Here is a 24,641-nt window from a genome sequence, read left to right on the forward strand (position 1 = left end):
TGTTTTTCAGTTTCAGGGAAGAAATGCCTCTGAGCAGGTCCAGAAACCATAAATGGATATCTAAGCAAGTGGAAACCCCTCCTCAAAGGTGCCCTTAACAACAGCAGCAGCAACAGAGTCATGAAATTTTTACAGGCCTTAGCTCACACCAGGCACAATGCACAACTAGTATAAAAATATGACTCATTGAGTCCTTATTGCATCTCTGTGATACATGCGGTCTCAATCCCATTTCACACACAGAAATGGAGGCACAGGGTATAAGCCACCGGCTGGAAACCGCAAAGGGATGCACGGTGGCACCAGGCTTCAAATGCAGGTTCGACTCTAAACTCCTAGCTTGTTCTCTTTTCCCTGTTTTGACGAATAGGCTCCAAAGCAATGTCAATGTGAAGCAATTGGTGGTAGAATACACCCCGCCCATTTCACAGGGCTGTCATCAGGATACAGAGATTTCGTGTGTGAAAGCAATTTGGGGAACGTGCACTTCTATACAAGTTAAAAAAAAGCATTAATATCGTCATTGGGTCATGTAATTTTCCGACTCTGTTGATGGATTCTTAGTGTACATCCCATTTGCAATCACTAGGGGGAGGCAACAGACAATGCATATAAGCAAACTTTGTCTTGGAAGGGAAGTGTATTTTTCTTGTAAATGATGCTCATGGATTTAAAATAGAAAAGCAAAGGTTTGTATTAGGGACTGGTAGCCATTCTCATCAAAGTTTGATCTTGTGCTTTTATTGAAGTGTTTTCACAAAGGCATCTTAGACTCTCACGAATCCTTTTGAGTAGTGGGTGTTGCCCAAAAAATGAATGGATGATATTAAAGGCTAAGCATTGACTCTCCTTGTTCTCTGGCTTGTTTTCTTGCCTTTTGTCTCCTTTGTGATCATTTCTGTTTTTTGTTTTTGTTTTTAGGTTCAGTTTTCTCCTTCTTTCTCTCCACTTCATTTCACTGCAGTAAGGTACGTTCTTGACCCCTCTCATCCCTTTAATGGTGCTCTCCTGAGCTGGCCTTTTTGACTGTTGTATATAGACCATTTGATGGCTATTTCTAGGTCATTGTCATCTGCATTTTTCTCTGATTTGTTCTTTTCTCCTTATGTTCTTCTAGAATTCTTCAGCTCCCTTCTACTAGGTGGAAGGCATATTGGATTAGGAATTCAAGCCCTGTTAGGAATTCAAGTCCTGTTGCATACCCCTTCCTTACTAGTTAGTTGACCTTAGGCCATAGTAGAATCCCACTGAGCCTTTGTTTCAGGGGTAATTATAATTTCCATATTTACCATCAGGCAAAACACTATTTTTTAACCTAGATTAATCAGGCTCTTGTCTCTACTGTTTAAGCAGAATTATCTAAGTAGTCCATGTACGTTTCTACTTTGAAGTATTTCTGGGAGTCAGTCTCCAGGTACTCACAAAGAAGTCTCTACCTGTAGTGTCTGTTCTGTTTTGCCAGGTACAGATAATCCCCCAGCCATAGTAGATTCTTCTGTGGCTTCTCTGGAACCAAAGCTATATGGGGCTCTGTTGCTAAAGGAAAGAGTGGCTCTCTTACTTTTGTGTTACCACCTGTTAGAAGGGTCTCAAAGCAGCATTGTTAGAACTTCCATGTAGAGTTGCCTCTCTCACATCGAGGACTGGCTGGAGGTGGATTCACATAATAGCCCCGCACTCTTATCTTGAGAACATCTATCTCCTTTAACAACCAAGGCCCAATCAGTTGTGTTGAATACCCCTACCCCTTAGGACGATTCCTACCTTGCTATATCCCTCTGAAAACAGGTTGTTTGTGAGGCAAAACAAAATTTCTGAATCCATCAGAGGACAAATCTTGAGTTCTTCCTATGAGACTTCCCATGCACATAGACTGTTGTTAGGCCTGTTCCTATGGCTCCTGAACATGTCTGAACTCCAGTGGTGGACAATGGGAAGTTCTGGCTGAATATGAGATCTCTGTTTTAGTTGAAACCATAACTATCCTCTTGTCCAGTCCTTCATGGTTCCTCTTCCTTCTTCCGCATTTCCCTCAATCTGTTTCTTTCATTTTAAATATCACTCTATGTGTTTAAAGAACAGCTGAAGGGGACATGTCAAAAGGACACATGATTTGTTTAAAGGGGTTCCCCTAACCAAATTTGGGACAATTGGAATATCAAAATGAATAATGACAGTAATGGATAGTAACACATTGCATTAAAAAAAGAATCTCCAGTCTACATTTATACTGAATAAAAGAGGGAGGGGTGAAGGAAAGCCTTTCTTTGCAGGAGAGTGCCAATTAATAACTCTAGAGAAATGACCGAATTACAAAACCACCATTTTCCAACCACCATCATAATAATTAACTCGTGCAGGAATTCCTAATGGATGCTAGAACCATTGGGTGAAGGGTAGCCACGCGGTTTCAAAGCATCATCTCCCAGATCACTTACTAATTACAAAGAGAAAAAAGCCCTATTATGATGAAGAAATCTGGCAGACACCAGCTTAACTAAGTGATCAAACAACATCACCAAGAAAGGACAAATCGACCTCATGGCTTCTGGTATGACACATGAGGATACAATGCCACCCCCATGGGATTCTTGCCAAAAATGTTGAGCCTGAATCTAATCAAGAAGAAACAATGAAACATCCAAATCTGGGGACATTCTGCAAAACAACTGGCCTAGATTCTTCAAAAATACAATGTCATAAAAGACAAAATGTCAAGGAACTATTCCAGAGCAAAGAGATTATCAAGACATTTCAAATAAGTGCAATGTGTGATCCTTGATTGGATCCTGGATACTGAAGAAAAAGACTGTAAAGGACAGCATTAGGACACCTGAGGAAATCTGAATATGGCCAGTAATAGTATTATATCAATGTTAGAAATTATAATTTATATAATAAAGGGAAAATTAAAATTAAGTTAGAAATAAAGTGAAATAAAGTATCAAGCATTATTTATGCATTTGTGTCTCAGAAAACTAATCTCAATGTTTTTCTAAAAGTCTCCAAATTTTATAGGCTGGTAAATATTCCTGTGATCCTAACTTGCTCCTTTTCTAATCTCTCTCAATTTTCTTTCCTTTATTTTTCAGTGACAGAGATCTCACAAAGAAGAGGGAAAATAATCAAGAAATGGCAATTTTAAGGGTAACTGGTATTATTAGCTGGTGTTTCCCTTTGAGACAATTGTGGGAGAGTCATAGCCTTTAATGGCAGAGGCCATTTCTGTTTTTGCTGGACAAGTGCTTGTATAGCACTGGATTTGTGTAAGACATTTTTACTTCCTTTGGGGCTTAAAAGGCTGCTTATTTGAAAAAACAGCATTTCCTTTCTTTGCTCTTTCAGGCTGAATACCAGGGCAGATGCTAGAACAAGGGAGGCTCTATAAACGGTTCCTATGGATCGCATAGTTCCTTGGGCTACATACCAGGCTGTGAAACCTGCAGTTCCTTGCCAAGAGGAGAAACGTTGCTATTTAAAAATCATCATCATTATTGCTATTGTTGTTTGAGTTCCAGAAGTCAAAAAAACCTGAAGGAGCATAAGACTGACTTCAATAACAATAGGATTGGAAAGACTGAATAACTAAGTAAGGGCAGTCTTTCTTGCCAAGTGCAAAATTTATTGGCTTTGGAGAAGCTTCATTGGTTTTGTTTTTTGAGGTAGTAATAAATTGAATTTGATGTTAGGAGTATTTCAGAGAAAGGTACACACCATTAGAGCCCAGCGCCAGAGGAGAGATGTCGATAGAAACTCCAGATAAGTCCAGGTGAGCCCAGAGCATGGGTGACCTGTGTTCCCTGATCTTGAAGACCTCAGAGGTGGAGAAGACACAGGTGATAGGGGGACAGCCAGGAGACCCCAAGGAAGCCTGGTGGAGTCCTGGCATCCCATCTTAGTGCAATGAGAATACCTAAAGGTCCCATGCCCCCTCGAAAGGGCAAGGAAGGGCTGAGAGAGGCCCAGACTGATGAAGACACAGTATGCATTGACAATGATTTAAATTTGACAAGATTAAGTTCGCTGCCTTCAGCAAAATGGGGGCTCAGATACAGAAATTGATTTATATAAAATTAATGTTATACCTTGACAGTCTGAGTCAAAGGCTGTGAAATTTGGATGGCTATATCTATTTTGTTGGGCTTCGCTGGGGCCTGAACAAATGAGCAGGCATTGTTCTGGTGTTACCAAGAGTGGACTGCATCTGACTTTCCCTTGCCTGTTTTGCTCTGGATTAAAAGGCCTCCCAGGGCCGTGAGGCCAGATCCTCTATTTTAGCCCAGTTCTCCTCGCCCATCTGGAGATCCTGACCCAGAAAAGCTCTGAGCGGTTTGCAGTGGATCTTCCTCCACGTTTCCAGGGCTCACTCCCTATTCTCAGTCTGCATCCTGTGACCCAAGATAATGGATATGACTGTAAAGGTCCTGGGGACACAGGGACCCAAGGGTGCCCACGGTAGAAGACCATCCACAGTCCCTATGAAGCAGGAGGTTCTCTTCCATCCTGGGCAGCAGGAGCAGTTGCTGCAATTTCTTTCAGCCATGCACATAACTTTCCTGGCTGGTAGGGGTGGTCAGATGTGAGCATTAGGCAGAGGAGTTGCTGTGAGCACAAGCACAGTGCATCCTAGGGTAATCTCTCTACAGTATAAAAATCTGTGAGGGGAGGCTGCAGCTCGGAAAAACCAGTAGCTCGGAGCTGTGGGGGCCTTTTGGTAATTATGAAGGAATCACGCATGTGAGTGTGACTTTTGCGGACCCAAGAAAGTTACGTGGAAATCGGCAGCTTAAGTTGCCTTGTGGAAACTGCAATTCTGTTTGTATTCGGAGGCTTGGGGATTTTACATCTGGAATTACGAACTAGCCATTCCCCAAGAGACTCACTGTTGTAGGAAACAGAATGCATCATTTGGGGAGGAGAAAATGGGATACCTCCTACATCCTCAGAAGAGTGTTGGCCAGTACCAAATGGCTCAAGGATGGTCATGGAGCCGGGGGCTGGCTTTTGGGGGTTGCAGCTATCTAAGGAGGTATTTGTCTATTTAAAAAAAAATTAATGTTTATTCATTTTTGAGAGAGAGAGAGAGAGGGCAAGGGCAGAGAGGGAGAGAGAGGGAGACACAGAATCTGAATCAGGCTCCAGGCTCTGAGCTGTCAGCACAGAGCCTGATGCAGGGCTCAAACTCATGAACCATGAGATCATGACCTGAGCCAAAGTTGGACGCTTAACCAACTGAGCCACCCAGGCACCCTGGGATTTGTCTACCTTTAAGGACTTACTCCAGCTCCTCTTCCTCAGCACTCTGCTGCCCTCAGCACTCCAGATGGTGACAGCTGGATCATGCCTCCCTGCACTCACCTTTTAATGGAGGGAGCAGCCATTTCCAGACGTGAAACATTGAAGGGTCAGCGCTCAGCCAGCCACCTATCCTAGAAAGGGTGCTAGGTGCAGGACACAAGCCAGCTGCCAGTTTCTTTACCTGGAAAAATGGGAGTGGGATGAAGGTGGATAAAGGAGGATGGCACTTGGGAAAGGAGGTAAAAGATGCAGCTTATCATAAAGTACATTGACATGACAGCACAATGACAGTAAAGCAGGAGGAATAAATAAGTTTGTAAACAATAAGGTCAAATGCAGTCACAATTTACCTCCCAACTTTTTGGCAGCAAGGACAAAAAAATGAAGGCTAATGATGGGCAAGAGAATTTCTATTTATTAATAACAATAGCTGGTATTTCTTGACTTCTAGGTGCTACTAAGGCACTTGCCAGAGAGAGAATGTCTCATTTCATCCTCACCACACCTCTATGAAGAGGTTCTGATTTTATGCCCATTTTTACACAAGAGAGCTCAGAGAGAGAAAGACATTACATAAGTGAGAAGTGGTGGCCTCAGTTACATTAGGCTGTCAGACTCCGGGGTCCAACCTAAAACCCTTGGCCTAATGCTGTGCTGCCTGCCTCAATATATGGAAAAGGGCATGCATACTTCTTTTTGGCTTCTTAATATGCATCATCAAACCAAGAACTAGAGAGGAGTCCCACAATTGCCCACTGGGCCCAAACTGATTTCATTTGGTCAATATTATGTTTGTGGATGGAAAGTGGAAAGCCTGTCTCAGAGAGCAGGTGCAACAAGGCACTAGGCATCTTCCATTGCTGAAGGTCACTTAGAGAGGCAGAGGGGCAGGGAGCTCTTTGCTTCACGTTAGGCTGTAGAGAAGTCTCACTGTGAGAAACCTTGTGGTCACTGGAGGCACATATTTCAGATCTCTATCACACAACCTCCAGATTTTGCCGATTCCAGTGATGGGTTCAGAGTCCATGACAAGCTATGTTGAAAATCAGGAGCAAGGAATAATGATTTACTTTAACTAAATGTCATGTAGTTTTATCTGACACCTCTCAGGTGACCTCTTCTTCTCTTGGCCTTGCCTGCTAGACGCAGCTGCTTACTCCATCTCAGCTGTTGCGGTGGGGATCGACTCTGGCAAGGCTCTAGTGGGGTTCTCATACCCAGAGTCTCTGTCTCCTCCCAGCACTTCTGGGCATGAATAAGCATCATGCCACAGGTGTGTGTGGTGGGTGTCCTAGCTTTCTCAGGGCAGGGGCCATTCATTGCAACTCAGAAATTCAGGGAAGTTCAATGGGCCACATTTTGGCCAGTAAGACTAGAGATGAGTAAATTCTCTCTCCATTCTTCTCTTCGATGGACAGCCCTGTGGTACATTGTTTTCCTCCTTGTAGCCTGACTGGAGATGTCATATGTGGCCAAGCAGGTACACCCATAAGACAATGGCTGTCTCTCTTTGAGACTTGTTGGGAAGCACTGGACAGCATAGTAAGACATGAGCTTGCATTTACTTCCCACCCTTCCCTGACTCACCCTCCTTTCCTTCCACTTTATTGCCCTGGCATTGAACTTCCCAGCTAAAGCATTAGCCTTTAATCCTTGCCTAAGGAATCCAGGCTAAGAGTAATCTAACATGGGCTTTAGAGTTCAAAGGGAAGTTCCTTCTGAATTTTTCATCTAGGTCACTGTCCTATGCCATTCAGTTTTCAGGGAAGGGACTGTGTCCATGGTCCAGAAAGTCCAGGAAGCAGAACCCAATGGCTATGTGGAGATGCGGGCTTTGATCAGGCAGACTGATCTCCACTGACTGCCTGACAAGTTTGGGATGGGGAATTCAGAATCAGAGGACTATGACATTTCCCACTATCTTTCATTTCCTTGCTGTTTACCTGGACCTGCCTTGATGCCTGCATCTTCTCCCTTTTGTCTATGCACTGGCAGCTATGCTTTCTGCCTTTAAATCTGTTGTACTGAGATGATCCACATTGCTGTGACTGAGCCTTACATCATTCCTTCCTAATAAACTAAATGATGGCTCAGCCCCCAAAGACTGCATATCTCTGTTGTGAATTAATGATAGTAGCAAGTTACCATTATAACTTTCCATTCGAATCACTCGGAATGAATTCCTCTGCTCTGATGTGACTGCCAAATTCTTGTGGGACTCTTTCACAGATGAATCCTAGACAACTGAGCATCTTGTTGGCAAACAGAGAAATAGGAACTGGAACTTTTTCCCCTATGGGGACTAGGAAAATGCTGACAGAAGTCCTGGTGTCCACTGATAATGCTACCTTTCTTTAATCACTTGGTCCTCTGTTGGCCCCTAGCTGTAGACAAGTCTCACTGTGAGAAACCATGTGGTCACTAGAGACATATATTTCAGATCTCTTTCTATTGGCTCTCACACAACAATGACATGACCTAAGATTTCATGAGCTAATGAATTTCTAAAAATCCTACTTAAGTCTTTAGGGTTTAGAAAATGTCCCCAAATTCTGTAGATATCATAATGAAAATACCAGAGCAAAGCCGCCCCATAGCAAAGTTGCTGAACCTCCATTCCAAGCTAATGATGAGGGGCTGTGTTGGTAATGTCAGTATGAAAGAAGCTGCCTTATTTGGGAAGAGAAAGGATTAGCTCATAACTTCAGAGTCCCTTAGGCTGGGTCAGATTGCAGATAAGATGGGGGAAGTTCTTTGAGGGTCAGGGAAAGGAACCCAACAGCGTATGATCCATGGTTTTGTCTTTTTCCACTTCAATCCTGAGGCAGAGAGGTACATTGTGAGGTCTATGCCCCTCAGACTGAGACGGGAGCTTCTCCTGGAGTCAGTGCTTGGAGGACAAGTCATTTAAAGTGATCCTCCCTGGGATTTTCAAAGAAGTTCCTTTTGGGCATATGGTGTCTGGGGGCTCTGGCCTCAGAAGCAGCATATGGTGTCACCTGGGCCTGCCCTGGAAGGAGCTCAACAGTGGAAAGAGTTAGGGATGATGAAAGGCAAGGAACTGTGGTAAAAGTAAGGCACAGAGATGTCCCATGATGTCCAAAGATGAAGCATCAGTTTCTACAGAGAAGAGCTGCCCTGGTCCAGGAGTCAGAAGCAAGCTGAGTTCTGAGACCCCATTGCCCAAACCTTGGGTCTCTTTTCTCCATCTGTCATCAGTGCTGTCTCCCATTCTCCTTCCTGGCCAGTGAAACTCCCTACCCTTGTCTAGTCCCTAGGAGACAGAATAGGTTAGGGGGCCTCACAGAAGGGTCCCCAGACAGGAGCTTCTAGGATCAACATGACCCCTTTAGATGCTGGAGTCTGGGTTCTTCTGGTGCCACTTATTGCTTAATGGATGAAATCAGAACAGCACAAGCCCGTTTCATTTCAGGCTGTGTATGTTGCAGGGACAACCAGGATGAAAACAGTTGGATGCATTTGGAGTCAAAGACTTTTTGCTATAGGATTCGTTTGGGATCATAGACCTGTACACAGAGATCATTTCCCATGACCAAGATATTGGTCATATCTTTGGTGCCAGAGTGTCTGACTACTGTTTTGTCTGGAGATACATCCATAATTGACTACAGACAATTAAGCCTGGGGTCTAGTTTCCCTCTCTCTGTGGACTCAGCAGGACTGTCAGCTGATAGGCCATCACAGACCTGGACACAGATACAACCTCTACTCAAGCTTCTTTGATCTCTCAACTTCCTTCAGCCTGTGTGAATCTTTCAATAGCTGGGTTTAACCACTCCTTTAAAAAAATTTTTTTAATGTTTATTTTTGAGATAGAGATAGAGATAGAGAGAGAGAGAGCATGAGTAGGGGAGGGACACACAGAGAGAGAGACACAAAATTTGAAGCAGGCTCCAGGCTCCGAGCTGTCAGCACACAGCCCGACATGGGGCTTGAAGTCACAGACCAGAGATCGTGACCTGACCTGAAGTCAGATGCTCAACCAACTGAGCCACCCAGGCGCCCCTGGGTTGAACCATTTCTATAAAGACAGCTGGGTAAGTTCCTATGAAATAAGGTGACAAGATAGCATTTCCATGGTGGCATCATTCTGTTTTTCTACCTGTTTTGTTAATTTCTCTTCTTCTTCCACGTGGCTTTCTTTTTTTAATGTTAATCAAGTAAGGGCCCCAGTAGGCTGTTGAGGCACTCAGGTTCACTGGTTCTTCCTGGAGTGATGAGGGGTAACTAATGTTCACTGTCAAGAAAGGAAAATACCTTCCTCTGGAAACCCAGAACACTGCTATACACATAGCTGCTTCTCTTTTGTGGGGAGCAGGGTTCTGGCATTCTCTTTAGTTCTCATCACACTGTGGGGCTTTCAGTGACAGAGAAGGCACTTAAATGGCAAGTCACCTGATTCAGGCCAAACGTGTCCTCCTTCCCATCCCCAGTTCTGGGGAAGAGGGGCAATGATGTCTCTACTTGACATCCTCCTTGGCACTGGTACGTGGGTCCCCTTAACCATTAGGCTCTGGGGAAACCCAAGGTCTTGACTTCCAGACTCAGCATAGTGGGGAGGGATTCCAGATAAAGAAGTCAGAGCTGTAAGGATGACCTGGCAGTTTCCCCCAAGCAGCAGGGGGCAAGGCAGGGGGCTACAGGGGGTGGGTTGGCATGGGGAAGGGAGACAGCTTAGTTAGGCTTCCTAGAGATCCTCAAACCTCAAGAAAAGGGTCCCACCTCCTACAGCTCCCCTAAGGGCAGTGGTTAAATAGGGGATGGGTGGGAGAGCCACCAAGTACGTGTAGAGACACCCCCTATCCCATGCAGCTGCTGGGCCTAGTACAGTGCTGGGCACAGAGACGATGCTCAATAAATGTGTTCTGAGTTAGTGAATAATCGTAACAAAGAGAGTGTGAGGGACAAAGGACATGACCTGGGGCACCTTGGCCTAGGCTGTTCATTCAGAAAATAGCAGTTTAAAAAAATGTAAAAATCCTTTCCCTCCATCCCTCCAGTTTATGGGCCCAGGAAAGAGGTGAAAGAAGTGTGTCCCTCCCAACCCTTCCTTTTTCCCTTCCCCTAAAAATCTATGTATACATATACATATGTATATGGCACCACAAAGCAGTCCTCCCTATGCCCCTAGACCAGGAGCTGGGGGAGCCAAGGCCCAAGGCCTTGGGGGTAGTCAAGGTAAATGTGAGGGGTCAGGGCTTGGGTGATGTGGGGAGCAGCCTTAAGCTGCTAAGCCTAGAGAAGCTGGGCTCTTTGGTCCTGAAGGACAGACCCTTCTGCCTTCACAAGTGGTAACAGATCTTCTCCCCTCTCTATCCTCCTAGGCAGAGATTGGTGAGGCCTGTATCAGTTCCAAGGGAGGAGGTGGAGACTGGTTCCTCCCCTACCAGCCTAGACTGCAGCAACCTGGAAACTGTTCAAGGCAAGGGCTGAGGGTTCATGGGTCCTGGGAAAATCAGGTGGGGAAGAGAGCTCTATTATGCAAGACACCTGGTGTCGACTGTTCCAGGGCTGGGGGCCCAAGACATGGGGCGGTGGGTACCCTGTCCCCTCCCCCAAATAGAACCGGAAAGGGCCAACGTGCCCAATTTGGCAGCAGTAAAGATACAGAAAAGGGAGAGCAGCACCCAGGACCCCACTGGATCAAGAAGAAGTAAGTTCTAAGGCACTGACAAGAGGACCCAGGGGCCCAATGCCCTCCGTGCAACCTGCTGTCCCCTTCACAGCCTGGCCAGGCTGGTGGAGAGAGCCCACTTCCCCAAGATGCTGAAGCAGCGGTGGCCACTGGGTTATCTTAAGGATGAGTCTGCATTTGGGGCGCCTGGGTGGCTCACTCGTTGAGCGTGGGACTTCGGCTCAGGTCACTATCTCACAATTGGTGGGTTCCAGCCCCCCTCCTCCCTCTGTGCTGACAGTGTGGAGCCTGGAGGCTGCTTCAGATTCTGTGTCTCCCTCTCTGCTCCTCCCCCACTCACGCTCTCTTTCTCTCTCAAAAATAAAATACACATTAAAAAAAAAAAAAAAAAAAAGGATGAGTTTGCGTTGTGAGGGGTGTGGGCCCTGGTCTGGGGCAGGTCTTGGCTGCCCGGCCGGGACTGCCCAAGCACTGAGTACGCGGCATCCTCGCGGCTGGGCTGCTCGGAGAGGGCAGGAGGTCGTGAAGCGCCGCGTCACTCCTGTTGCCAAACCAGTGGTCCCGCGCTGTCTGCACGGAAGACGTAGGGGGCGGGCGAGCTGTCCGGGATAAGCACGCGCCGCAGGTCTCGGGCCAGCCTGCTCCGGTCCTGGGGGCAGACACACCACCCGTGAAACAGCTGCGCCCGGAAGGCCGGAAGGCCGCATGCGCCTGCAGCGGTCCGCTACGGAGTCTGCGCACTTGGCCAGGCTGGCAGTGAACGGCGTGCTCTCACAGACCTCGCGCATTGGCTGCAGGAACTCATGTGCTTGGGGCCACTTCAGCGAGTAGACCGGGTGCCAGCCCTGCAGTCGCCACAGGGATGCTGAAGTTGGCCTTGTTCACTGGCTTGAAGGGGCTGTGCGCCTGGGGCTCATCCAGGGCGACGACTTCGCAGATCTTCCGTGTCCTGGGCCTTGGCCTCAGGGAGCAGGTAGTAGACTGGGGTCTTGGGGACAGTGCCGTTTTCCTCCACCAGCAAGAGCCCTGCATCGTGGCCAGAGGAGCAGAAAGCGAGGGGGAGGATGTCCTGGTTCCGGGGCTTCTGAGAAGCGGCTGACTTCCGGTCACTTTTGCCCTATAGCGGCCTGCACCTCTTCCTGCGATCTGAGTAATGGTGGCGGAGCTGTGTGCGAGGCCAGGGTCTGGCCCCGGCTCCTGGCCTCCTGTCACTCTGGGCTCCGGCCAGAATTGGGGCCCGGAGGAGACGGACGTTTTCTGATACTTATGGTGGCAGGGAAGCCGGGTTTTCAGGAGGAGGGGAGGGAGGGGGCGTGGAGGAAACACCATTACAACAGGGACTTGATTTCCTGTGAGGCAAATGCAAACATGGAACCTCTATAGCTGCCTCTTTGATGGGGCACATTAGATACTGACTTTTCTTATAATCTGGGCATTTCCTAGAACAGGGGTGCTTTTGAACCAACTGAGCCACCCAGGCACCTCTAGAGGGGCACTTTTTAAAGAATCAGACCCTTGCTGGGGCACCTGGGTGGCTCAGTCCCTTAAGCGTGGGGCTCTTGATTTCCGCTCAGGTAATGATCTTGGTTGCTGAGTTCTAGCCCCACCTGGGGCTGTGTGCTGACAGCGCGAAGCCTGCTTGGGATTCTCTGCCTCCTTCCGTCTCTGCCCCTCCATGCTTGGGCTTTCTCTCTTAAAAATAAATAAACATTTAAAAAAAAAAAGGCAAAGGAGCAGACTCTTCCTCAAGGGAAAAACCATAGCCCCAATGTATTAAACAGATGAAGTAGACGCCTTGGTTGAGGTGGGATAGAGGCCCACCCTCTTGACCTTCTCTTTCCCCTGTCTTGGCAGCAGTCTGTGAGCCCTTCTGGAAAACCTGGCACTTAATGGAACAGTGAAAAGGTACTATGCCAGCAGGAAGTGTGAGCTGATATACTTGGTATTTATTGGTAAGATCATGATACACTTAAAGAATATATGTATCATCAGTTTGAGAAAAACAGTTTTAGATACTGATGGTACAGGGGCTATGGCCCCTATACAAGGCCATTTGAGAGTTAGAGTTAGTTCCTGCCTAGAGGGAAGTGACAACTTAAGTCTGAAAACAGACACATAGTTATGTATATGGTGGTGGTGCTGAGTTCCCATTTCCAGCTGGGCCACCATGACCTAGCCCAGAAACACAAAGGTGTGAAGAATACCACTTGTCGTCTTGAGAGCCACCAGTTCTGTCCACCATTTTAGCAGGAGAGTTTTCTTCTATCATTTCTGAATCAAGCCTCCTGGACAGGCAGAAAGTCAAAGGGCTTCATTTTGGGTTACCTCGACCCTCTGTTGTTGTAGCGACACGGGTCTGTTCCTTTTGACTTGAAAGTTGTTGATAACAAATTGATACCTTTGGTGACTGTTACATAATTGTTTTAGGGTATTTGAATTTGGACTGATTCTACCTCACTCTTAGTTTTTGCATCCCATATGTTTCTGATTCCCATTGCTAGAGCATGCTATGGACCATTCACTAACTTGCTGGGGCCGAGCCTTTCTCATCATGCACAGTTGAGGTGTGGACAACACTTAGAAGTGTGTGATCTGAGAGTTGTTGACTGACAAGGCCTTATATGTGACACTAACATACCGTAGCCAACTGGTGTTACCCCTGCAGCTTCTACTTAGCTATAGTGATGATACACTTACTTACAGCCCCCTTTGTCATGTGAAAGAAAAAAGGGACAAGGGCTTGAAGGTAGCTTATGGGCTTAGTCTGATAAATCATATCCCATTAATTTCCAAATATTACTGAGAAATCAGGAAGGGGAACCTGTAAGAACCTAGTAAGAGAACCTAGTAAGTTCTATTAATTCATGGCCAAGTGATTACTAATTGGTTATGTATTTTGAAACACAGAGAATTACATTTAATGTTTTCTTCATCTGGAGAGAGATTTGTTTTGTTTGACAGATCACGACATCTGGAGGACCATTTGTTCCTTCCTGAAAATTCATAGATACGGAGTTTTAAAATTTCTTTTAGGTGAGCATTAAGATAATAGGTACTAAATTATACTTCCAATTTTTTTGTCTTATAGCATGGAAATAGTACCTTTCGGGCCTGATGGAGCTTGCCTGCTTTGTCCATTGGGTCTCCCCCTTCTCCCTGAAGGTAAGCATGGATTCCCTCTTCTGCCTATATCCTATGACACCTCCCTAAAACACTTTGTTCAATAAAATGTCTTCCTTGGCTTATAAAAAGGCAGTGGTGCAATGAGGTTCAGTATTCAGAATCTGGCACACATATTTTGTGTTAAGGGGGTGACAGAGTTGAAATGATGAATTTCATTTATGATGGGGATGTTGTTGACTAGCACAGGAAGAGCATCAATTTGAGTTTTCTTCAGTTGCTGATGATGAATTGCTATTCACTCATTTAGTAAATATCAGTTGGCCCCCTCTGTGCTCCGATCTGCCCCTTTTCTTCTGCTCTTTATATGTTCAAGAACTTATCTGTTGATTAATTGTCTGGTGCTAGGGAGATGCTGAGTATAATCATGGAGAAGAATAAAACAGTATGCCAAAATGAACCTACAGTTCTTAGCATGGCCTTTGAACTTATGGGGCAATTTCATCAGCCACCGTTCCTTTTTCCTGATAAGCGGGATTTCAAAAATAATGACTATTGATTAGAGCCATGGTGAAGAAGTTAAGAACGTGGGTTTCAGAAAAAGATGGTCTGCACTTGACTCCACACTCTGCCACTTACTATTTAGGGCCCTTTAGGCAAGGTACTTCACCTTATGGTGCCTCAGTTCCCTGAAAAATGGGGTGATATTACCTACCTACCTCATAGTGTTAGTGTGAAGATTAAATGAGATAATCCTCTAAAAGTTAATAGAATAAGACCTGGCATAGGGTAAATTCTTAGTAAATGGTAGCCGTTATTATGGCTCTTATATTTGTAATCATTTTTTTGATTTCTTTAATTTTCTTTCATTGTTATGCAAAATATAGTTCTGAAGCACAGTCATGATATAGGAATAGTGAAAACAGTCTTTGGCTTACCTGACCCTTGTCTAAAAGCTTGCTGCCAAAGACGCTATCCTGGGGTGCAGTATATTGTTCTCCCTTCTGGCCTCCACGCATAAAAGGTAGGGGATAGCAGTGAGACATAAGATTATGTTGGAAGTCAGGAGAGACCAAGTTGGATGTTAACACCTTCTTGACTGTAGAACAACTTTGGCTCAATTCTTCAATCACCTTCAGGTCACTTTTCCCCATGTACAAAACTGAACTGTTAGGAACCACAGTAGGTGTCAGTGAGAGCCTTGAGACATGTATATATTGTGGTTTAATTTATATTTTAAAGAATTTTGTAAATAATATGCAAATGAGCAAAAGCACGCATCTCTGTGAACCCACTGGTCTCATTGGAAGTCTTTTTTTTTTTTTATTTTTTTTAACTGGAAGTCTTTTAATGTAGTAAGAAACAAAAGCTTATCATTTACTGAGTTCCAAGTATGTGCTAGTTCTATTACCTCATTTATTCTTCACAGCAACTTCATGAGTAAGTTATATTATTCCCATTTTTCAGATAAGGAATCTGAGTCTCCTAGAGTTTAAGTGATGTGTTTAAGTTCACATGGTTAATGAGAAGCGGAGAGGGATTCAAAGCTGGACTTTCTTAAGCATTGCCTCTGTGGTAGTCATCAGTGCTCTTTACTTCCAGGCCAGAAGGTTTAATTGCTGATGCAAGATTCTCCTTCTGAAAGGGTGATTGGCTGCTCTTTCAGCCTGTGTCCTCAGGTTACTCTGATGAGCAGAATGCTCTGGCAGCCTGAGATGGACATGTGGTTTGAGCATGAAATAAACCTTTGTGGTTTTTGGTCATTAAGGTGTTGGGGTTCTTTGTTACTGCAGCACAACCTGCCATATCTTGGCTAATACATGCTCCAATAAGATGATTAACACTGATAACTAAATTATCTCTATAATTTTCTTGTTTGTCAGGTAGAGGCAGCAGGCTGAATGGTCTTTGGGAGAAATAATGGTTAAATGTTTCTCATTGCTAATGAGATAGGCCATGGGTTGAAAGGAACTCTTATAATTTTTTCAGTGTTTCTTTCCCTTCTTCTGCCATTTTTTCCTCTGCTTTCTACTGCTTTCATTCCTTGCCCTGGGCCTCCTTCTAGTCTCTATACAGCTTGAATGCCTACTGCTTAGTACCACTCAAATATTTTTTGGAATAGGAAGGAAAATTCAGAATCCAGAAAAGCACCGTGTTCAATTCCAAATTCTCTTCCTTTTGTTGACAATTTGGTTAAAAAGATGATGTTTATGGAGTTTACCTTACTTTTCACTAAACAAAGCAATCGTAGAACTCAATTTCTTAGTTTTCACATACCTTCAAAGTTCTTTTCACCCATTTCTCTGGGTACCACATCTATGTGGCTTGAGGAGGAATCTTGGCTAGGATGCTTGTGCAGGAAGATTAAATTTCTAGCTGAGCCCATCTCTGTCTGTCATCCAATTATCATCAATAAATATTTATCGGCTAGCAACCTCCAGTGGAGCTCTGGATATTAGGCTTCTGTGAGTCCCAGCTGATCATTATTAATTCAATGAATGTAGTTGTAAATTGGCTAAGAACACACAACGGAAGCCATTACATGTGCTCTTGTCAATGTAGGCTCACTCCATTGAACGATGTTTTAGATCTGCTTTTGCCTCATTTTAAGAAAATATGAAATGCTGTTTGCTTCAAACTAAATGCTCCTTTAGTTTCTTGCCCAAATATTAAGCAAGAATAAGGCAGGTTGGAAGGGCCATCTCTGGAATGTATTGTTCTAAATGACTTGGGAGTTTACAGGGTCACTTTTTGAACTAATGTGAATTGGCAGGCAAAATGCTTTCCACTGAGATGAATTATGTGCTTAGGGTCACCTGGTTTTTTATTTGAGTTAGACAGAGAAGTCAGAAGTAGATAGAAATGAAATGACCCATTATCAAATAATCAATGAAAAAGCTACACTCCTGCAATGTTTCTGGATCAATATACAAGTTACCTTTCAGAGAGATGAATTATTCTTGAGTAGTTCAGAGCAAAACAAAGCTCACTTCCAGCCATACTCCCCAAACGCATTACGTGTGAAATCAGAGAAAGAGGGCATTAACCTACCAGAGACAAGAAAGAGGGGTGCTCTCCATGCAGTAGCCTTTCCAAAACAGTGCCTGGTGAGGGTATTCTTGGGAATGTGGTTTGGCAAACATTGATGCCGAGACACAAGCTGCTGCAGGTTGAGGGGATACTATAGATGAAGGTCTGGGGAAAGGGCGTGTTCCTACCTGGAGGGCAGGAGTATAAGCTGGCAAAGACTTTCTGAAAGGCAATTTTGCGCTATTATCAGAATTTAAATTTCTCTACTCTTTGACCTAGCAATCCAATTCTTAGAATTTATTCTACAAATAAAGTTCCATATGTATAAGGATGTTTCTCTTTTGTGATGGTAAACACATAACACAGCTTGAAAATGTCCATCAAAAAGGGAATGGTTAAGTCAACTGTAATTAATCAATACTGTTGAATATTATCAGCCACTAAAAAATGAGGTAAATATATATGTTCTGACATATGACCTTGGGGAAGTTATGAAGTTCCTCTTACTGTTTGAAGTATCTCATTTGTAAAATGAGTATAGTATTTAATAAGTATTAGTTGAATGACAGACTAAATGACTGTATTTGTGTGTGTGTGTGTGTGTGTGTGTGTGTGTATGTTGTACATGTACAATTTCTTTTTTATTTTTGGAAGGACTAAAATTTATAAAAGTAACTGAGGAACCCAGGTTTAGCATCCCTAGATCCTTATCTGGGAGTCAAGTGTGTTAGATGGAGAGACAGAGGAGGAAGGAAAGTAGTCTTTATTGAAAACACACAGTATGCTAGGCTATCTGCTATATACTTTATATAATCATTTAGTTTTCACAATCATCTGAAGTAGGAACTGTTATCTTCATTTTACAGATGAGAGTAGTAAGGCTCAGAGAAAACTTACCTGAGGTCATACAGTTGCGAGTAGCAGAAGAAGGCTTCCAGTTTAGGTCTAATGTCAAAGCCATGCTTCCCACCATCTCCTTTTAGGCCGAGATCGTATCTTAGTCATTTCTGAATATTTGATGTTTAGCGTAGGACCTGACTCCATGATGCTTGTTACATTTAAAAAAATATTTGCTAAAAACATTGAGGATGCTAACATAGATCACCCTTGCTTTATATTCTTTAATATGTGGGAATATTATTATGATACTTTCTTTAGTGTATTTTTCTGTAATTATCTTATCTTACCTTTATCAGTCACCATAGGCTAATTTCTGCTGCGGTAATAAACAATTCCAAAACTCTCAGAGGACTACTGTTTTGTTACGTGTACTTCCTGGATAGACTGCCACTCTGCTCCACGTTGCCTTCATTTCAGCATGTAGGCTGAAGAAGCAGCCCTTTCCTGGGACATTGTGAGTCTCATGGGAGAGGAGATGAGGGATGGAGGAATTGTGCAATAGCCCGCAAAGCTTCTGCACAGAAGCAGCACATGTCACTTTCATGCACATTTCACTGGTCAAAGTGAGTCAGATGGCCAGACATGAACACAGTAGGGTGGGAAGAGTATAATCTTCCCATAGGGAGAGTCTGTGTTAGGAGACCCCTTGAGGAGCAGCGGGTAAGTGGGGTAGGTAGCAGATATTTTGAAGAGGAATGCACTATACCTCATTACCCTAGGCAAGATAAAATTTAAGTATGTATTTGCTAATAGGATTAAAATAGACACTGTCTTAAAATAGACACTGTTTTCTACTTCTGTTTTTATATATATATATATATATATATATATATATATATATATATATATATAACTTATACTTTATTGATTCTTGTGCTTTTTTTCACCATTTCACTTTTATGGGAGTCAGTCTGATCCCAAATCAGCAGTTCTCAAAATGTGTCGAGGGAACTCTGAGACACTGTCAGGGGTCTGTGAGGACAAAACTCTCTTAATAAGAATACCAAGTTGTTATCTCCATTTTCACTCTCATTCTCTCATGTGTGTGTACTGGGGATTTCCAGATGTTACATGACAAGTAATATGGGAGCACTCTGAATATAGGAGCAGATATGAGAATCCAGTTATCTATGATGAAGCCAGGCATTAAAGAGATGAGCAAAAAATGTTTTTTGTTTTGGAAAATGTAGTGCTTTATAAAAATTTTAACATATAATAGGATTTTTCTTAATACAATTAGCAAATACATACTTAAAATTTTCAGCTTTAATTTCTAATATAGCAAATGTCAATACTCATAGCACATCTAAACAGTAGCTCTTTGGGATACTTAATAACTTTGATCAGAATGTAAAGGAGTTCTGAGAACAAAACATTTGAGAACTTCCATCCTAAAATGATGTGACAGTCCCTGCCTGTCTCAATAAGAGTATTAGTGGAAAGATCATTAAATACAGTTAAAGTTTCCTTAGCTGTACTGAAGATAGCATGGAGCCCAGTGGATTCCAATAAATACTGTTATTTTTCATAATCATCACCAGTGTTCCATATCTTGTACCTCCTGAAGGAGAGAGATGATTAGTTTGTTAAAGAAGATTGGTTGCATGAATTATTTCCAGCCTTGCAGAAGTTCACAGCTTGATGTTACACAGTAATGAATAAGAAAAATGGCGGTACATAACCCTGAAAAGAAAAATGCCGCTTTCTAATAAGAGGTGCTAGTAATTTAACGTTGTCTTGGAACTTCATCATCATGTCTTACTAGCTTCAGCACAGAAGAACTGAAAGCAAACCACACACTTACACTGATGAATAGTAATAATGAAGACTACTTTGTGGAGAGCCTTTATTCAGGCTCTATAGTGTTTTTCATGTATGAGCTAATTAAGCTTACTTTCACATTTATGACCAAACTCAGTGAGTTTTTCTTTTTTTTAAATCTTCCCCCTGCTTTTTTGAGTTTGCACTTTGCCAGTACCCTTCTCCCCAAAGAGGTATCTCCTAATAAAAGGACTTAAGTTTATGGTCAGAATCTTTTATCTCTGTTGCAGAATCCTTAATCAAATAACCTTGTTCTGAAAGTTAGTTCTGAAAGGATAGCTCTGAAGGGGCATCTGGATATGTACACGTGTGTGTGTGTGTGTTGGTATTTAATACCATAAAGAACTTTGTTTCTTCTGAGAAGCAGAAGAAACCAAGCAGCGACAGGTATGTAACATGCTACATTGCATTTTCTGCCTTGGCTTCCTGGAAGCTCAGTCCTTACCTGGTATTTACCTTTGGTGATTTTTTACTCTTTTTTATTGCAAGTTACTTCCATTTGGGGAAGCAGGCACAAGATATAATATTATTAAAGGAACAACGACAGTAAAACTAGTCAGGTGAAGGATGGCCTTTAAACATAGGTAGAATCAGTAGCTATAACATTTGAAAGGCTTAGCTAGGACAGGAATTCCTTCTTGAGTACCATGTGTCCACCACTATTACCTGAAATTCCTTCCATCACGGTCCCTCCTGTCAAGTAAGGTATTTAGTCTTTAGAAGGCTGCTACGTTACAAAGAAAACATGCTACTGGGAGGAATCCTACCTAAACCCATTGGTCCTTATTGAGGCCATGGCAAGGGTGTGTTCATCTGCCTGGTCAGGCTTGAGAACATAGTTCTGAGAAGATGGGACGGGAGCATGAAATTACTGCAAACGACAGGCGGGTCATGTGGGGCTATCAGGCATCCCAAGAAAACATGAAGAACTGGCATTGTGGCATATGGACTGGGGAAAGGTTGGGCTAACAACGTGGAAAGGGAATGAGTATCCCAGTTCATCATTTCACCGTCTTACTGATTAAGAGACTATGGCAGGTATGGACAGAGGGGGAGAGTCTGGAAGGAGCTTTGGTCATTTAAGAGTTTGGTTGGTGTTCTGCTGGTTCTATAGAGGGGTCTGCTACAGCAATGGCTGACACTTGCAAAACTCACATTTGTCCTCTTGTCTAATTGCACTAACCACTAGAATGTTACTAGACAATAGTAGAGACATGGACAACTTTCGTTCTTCTGGATTTTAACAAGTATTTCTATAGTTATGCACCATTAAGTAGTAAGCTGCTTCTTTTGAGATCTACATATATATTTATCCTTCCTTAAATATACATGTTATTTATTATGTTACCACATATAATATAACCACATGTTCCTAGATACATATTATCCTACCTTACTATGAGTTTTTATGAGGAATGAGTATTAAATTTTACTAAATTCTTTTTTAGGATTGTATTTATATGATCACATAGTTTTTCCCCTTGGATCTATTAATGTAGGGATTTATATGAATAGATTACAAAATTTTTAAGAATTAAGTTTATTTATTTTGAGAGAGACAGAGACAGCGGGAGTGGGGGAGGGACAGAGAGAGGGAGAGGGAGAATCCCAAGCAGGTTCTGCACTGTTCAGCACAGAGCCCAGTGTGGGGCTTGAACTCACAAAACTGTGAGATCATGACCTGAGCCGAAACCAAGAGTCAGACACTTAACTGACTGAGCCACCCAGGCGCCCCTGAGTGGATTTCTTAATATTGAATTATTTTTGTATTTTTGGAATAGAAATTCCCTGATACATTGCTCTTTCAATGTTTTGCTGCATTTTCCTTGTTAAGGTTTGCCAAGTTTTGAAGTCAGTAGTATTTGAACTTTTTGAAAAGAATTGAAAATCTGTACTTCTTTCTCTATGCCTTGGAACAGGTTTGGGTAACCATGGGAATTATCAGTTTCTTGAAAATTTAAGAGAATTCATCCCTGGAGCCATCAAGGACAGCTTTTTTTGTCAGGGGCAGTTATTTGAAATTTTTATAATTGCTGTCAAACTTATTGACCTTTTTCTTATATCACTTTGGTGAATTTTGGTATACTTTTTCCTAGACAATCTTTCATTTTATCCAGGTTTTCAAATTTGTTGACACAGAGCTGTATATCATTCTTATTTTATTTTTTTTTTAAGTTTATTTATTTTGAGAGAGACAGAGACAACATGAGTAGAGGAGGGGCAGAGAGAGAGGAAGAGAAAGAGAGAATCCCAGGGAGGCTCCACACTGCCAGTGCAGAGCCCAATGTGGGGCTCCAACCCATGAAACCGCACGATCATGACCTGAGCTGAAACCGAGAGTCAGACACTTAACCGACTGAGCCACCTAGGTGCCCTGAGCTGTACATCATTCTTTTATTATTGCTTTATATAACATTATTTTTAAAGTGTACATAATATTCCATCATGTGGATGTGCCATAATTTATGTAACCAATTCTTATTATTGGACATTGAAGTTGTTTCTGAGTATCTTCTATTTTAGATAATGGTCTGAGAAACAAACTTGTAGGCTAATCTTTGTACCCATTTTACTAGTAGTTTTAAGGTAATTGACTGATAAGTGAAGCCAGTTTTTTCTTCTTGAGTCCTACTGTCCACTCTGCCCTCCTCCCACCTCTTGATGAGAGAAGTTGTTATAACAAAGCGACCTGGCCTTTGAATTCAAATCTTGCCTCTGAAGTTTAATAGATCGGAACTTTAGGGAATGAATTTCTCTACACTTTAGTTTTCTCTTCTGGAGAGTGCAGATAATGATAGTAATTTCAGTACTCAGTACAAGGAATGGGAACCCTTCCAAATATTTTAAGCAGAAAGGGATTTAATACAGGGAATTTATGTACTTATGCAGGCAAGGCTGGAGGAGCAGTCACTCGTCTGGATCTCCTGGAATGATTCCCCATAACAGAACTGACCCACCACGGGAGCCCGTACCTCTGAAGCCACCACAGGAACTGTTGAGTTCAGGAACATACAACTTGTTCAGGAACAAGGGTGTCATGTTGTCATTGCTTCTGCCTCAGGTGCCCAGGAAGCTGGAGAAGGACTACAATGCTGCAGAAAACATCTCACATTTCCACACTTTCTGCCAGAATGAAACTTCCAAAGGGTGCACGCACAAAGCAGCCTGAGCCTCATTTCTGCCATTCCAAACTCAAGCAAATACTTAGGATCAATGAAGCCTAATTTTCATGCAAAACTGAGAGAGCTTCACAGGAATCTGAGAAACAGTTCTCAGCTTTGCAGCCTAGGGGTTGAGTAAGCCAGTCCACAACCAAATACCTTTCATGAGATTGTTGTGAAAATTAAATAAAATAATGTACGCAGGTTCCTGGTACAGTGTGTGATGCAAACAGTATTGTTATTTATTATTGTTTATTAATAGCAAATCATGCAGAGATTGCATTCATTTATTGGGGATGGAAAAACTAATAATGTTTCTTTGCTGTCCTCAGAATATTCCCAGTATAAATAAGAAGTAGGGACTAAAGAAATAATTATATCACAACAAAAAAACTGCTACAAGAAGATAAGGGACAGGGTAATTCTTTTGGCAGTATGTGTTACTTCATGTATTCATTCATTAAAAAATAGATTTATCAACATAATTCATTATATGGACCAGGCCTAGTGCTAGGTGCTGGCATGCAGAAGTGAGCCAGACAGGATGTTGTCCCTCCTCGGTGTGGGGTGTGGGGTGTGGTGTGTGTGTGTGTGTAGAGGGTGGTGGGGATTGATAGAAAAGTCAGAGGGGAAGGCTTTATAGAGGACAGGACATCTGGGCTGGATCTGTAAGGATGAAGGAGATTTTCTGCAGAGAAGGGAAAGAAAGCAAGAACAGAATCAGATGCCAGATTTATAAAGGACTTTAGGCATCAGCCTGGGGCAGTGTTTTCTAAAGTGTAATCCACAGAATACCAGTCCCCAGAGTGGTTTCTTGAAGGGATAGATCCAGGGTAAGGCATCATTTAGAGATCATGAGGATTATGAACACATTAAAATATTGAGAAGGCTGATAGCAAAATATCATTAAGTCAGTTTAAAATATCATTAACTCAATATTTAAGTTTTTGACCATGGACACCTTCTTTGATGCAATATCTGTTAGCAAAGGACCCACTTTTGGAAACATAGACTCAAGACAAGCAACCACTTTATTCCATGGATGGCAAGATGAGGTACAGAGAGGTTAAAGGTCATGTAACTACCTTATAAGCTCCAAAAAGTCAGGGTCCATGTTATTCTCCAGCACTTTTATTTCCCCAGAAATTAATCCAGTACCTGGCACAGAGTAGATGTGCAAAAAATTTTTGTGATGAGACATCAACGAAAAAATGATAGCATGAACTAGAAGAGAACTCAGATACCTCAACTTTCAGATTTATGATTTTACTATTATATACCTTTCAGCTAATGGGAAATATTTCCAAAAAGACACAGAAATTCTCCCCACAAGAGTTTTATGTAGAGACTTTTCCCTTTCAGGTAGGGTTGCCAGATAAAATGCAGGATGCATGCAATATTTGGGACATGCTTATGCCAAAAAATTATTCATCATCTATCTGAAATTCAAATTTAACTGGGTGTCCTACATTTTTATTTGCTAAATCTGGCAACCCTACTCTTAGGGGAACAATATGGAAGCCTTTCTTCTTCCAAAATGTTGCTTGCTAATCACCTTGAAGGGCAATTCACATACAGAGGTGTATTTTACTTTCCAATATATCAAAGGTTCAGTCCTTTTAAGTGGGTCTAGGAAGATAAACCGATTATGTACA

This window comes from Acinonyx jubatus, chromosome B3 (assembly GCF_027475565.1).
Source record: "Acinonyx jubatus isolate Ajub_Pintada_27869175 chromosome B3, VMU_Ajub_asm_v1.0, whole genome shotgun sequence".
NCBI lineage: Eukaryota > Metazoa > Chordata > Mammalia > Carnivora > Felidae > Acinonyx > Acinonyx jubatus.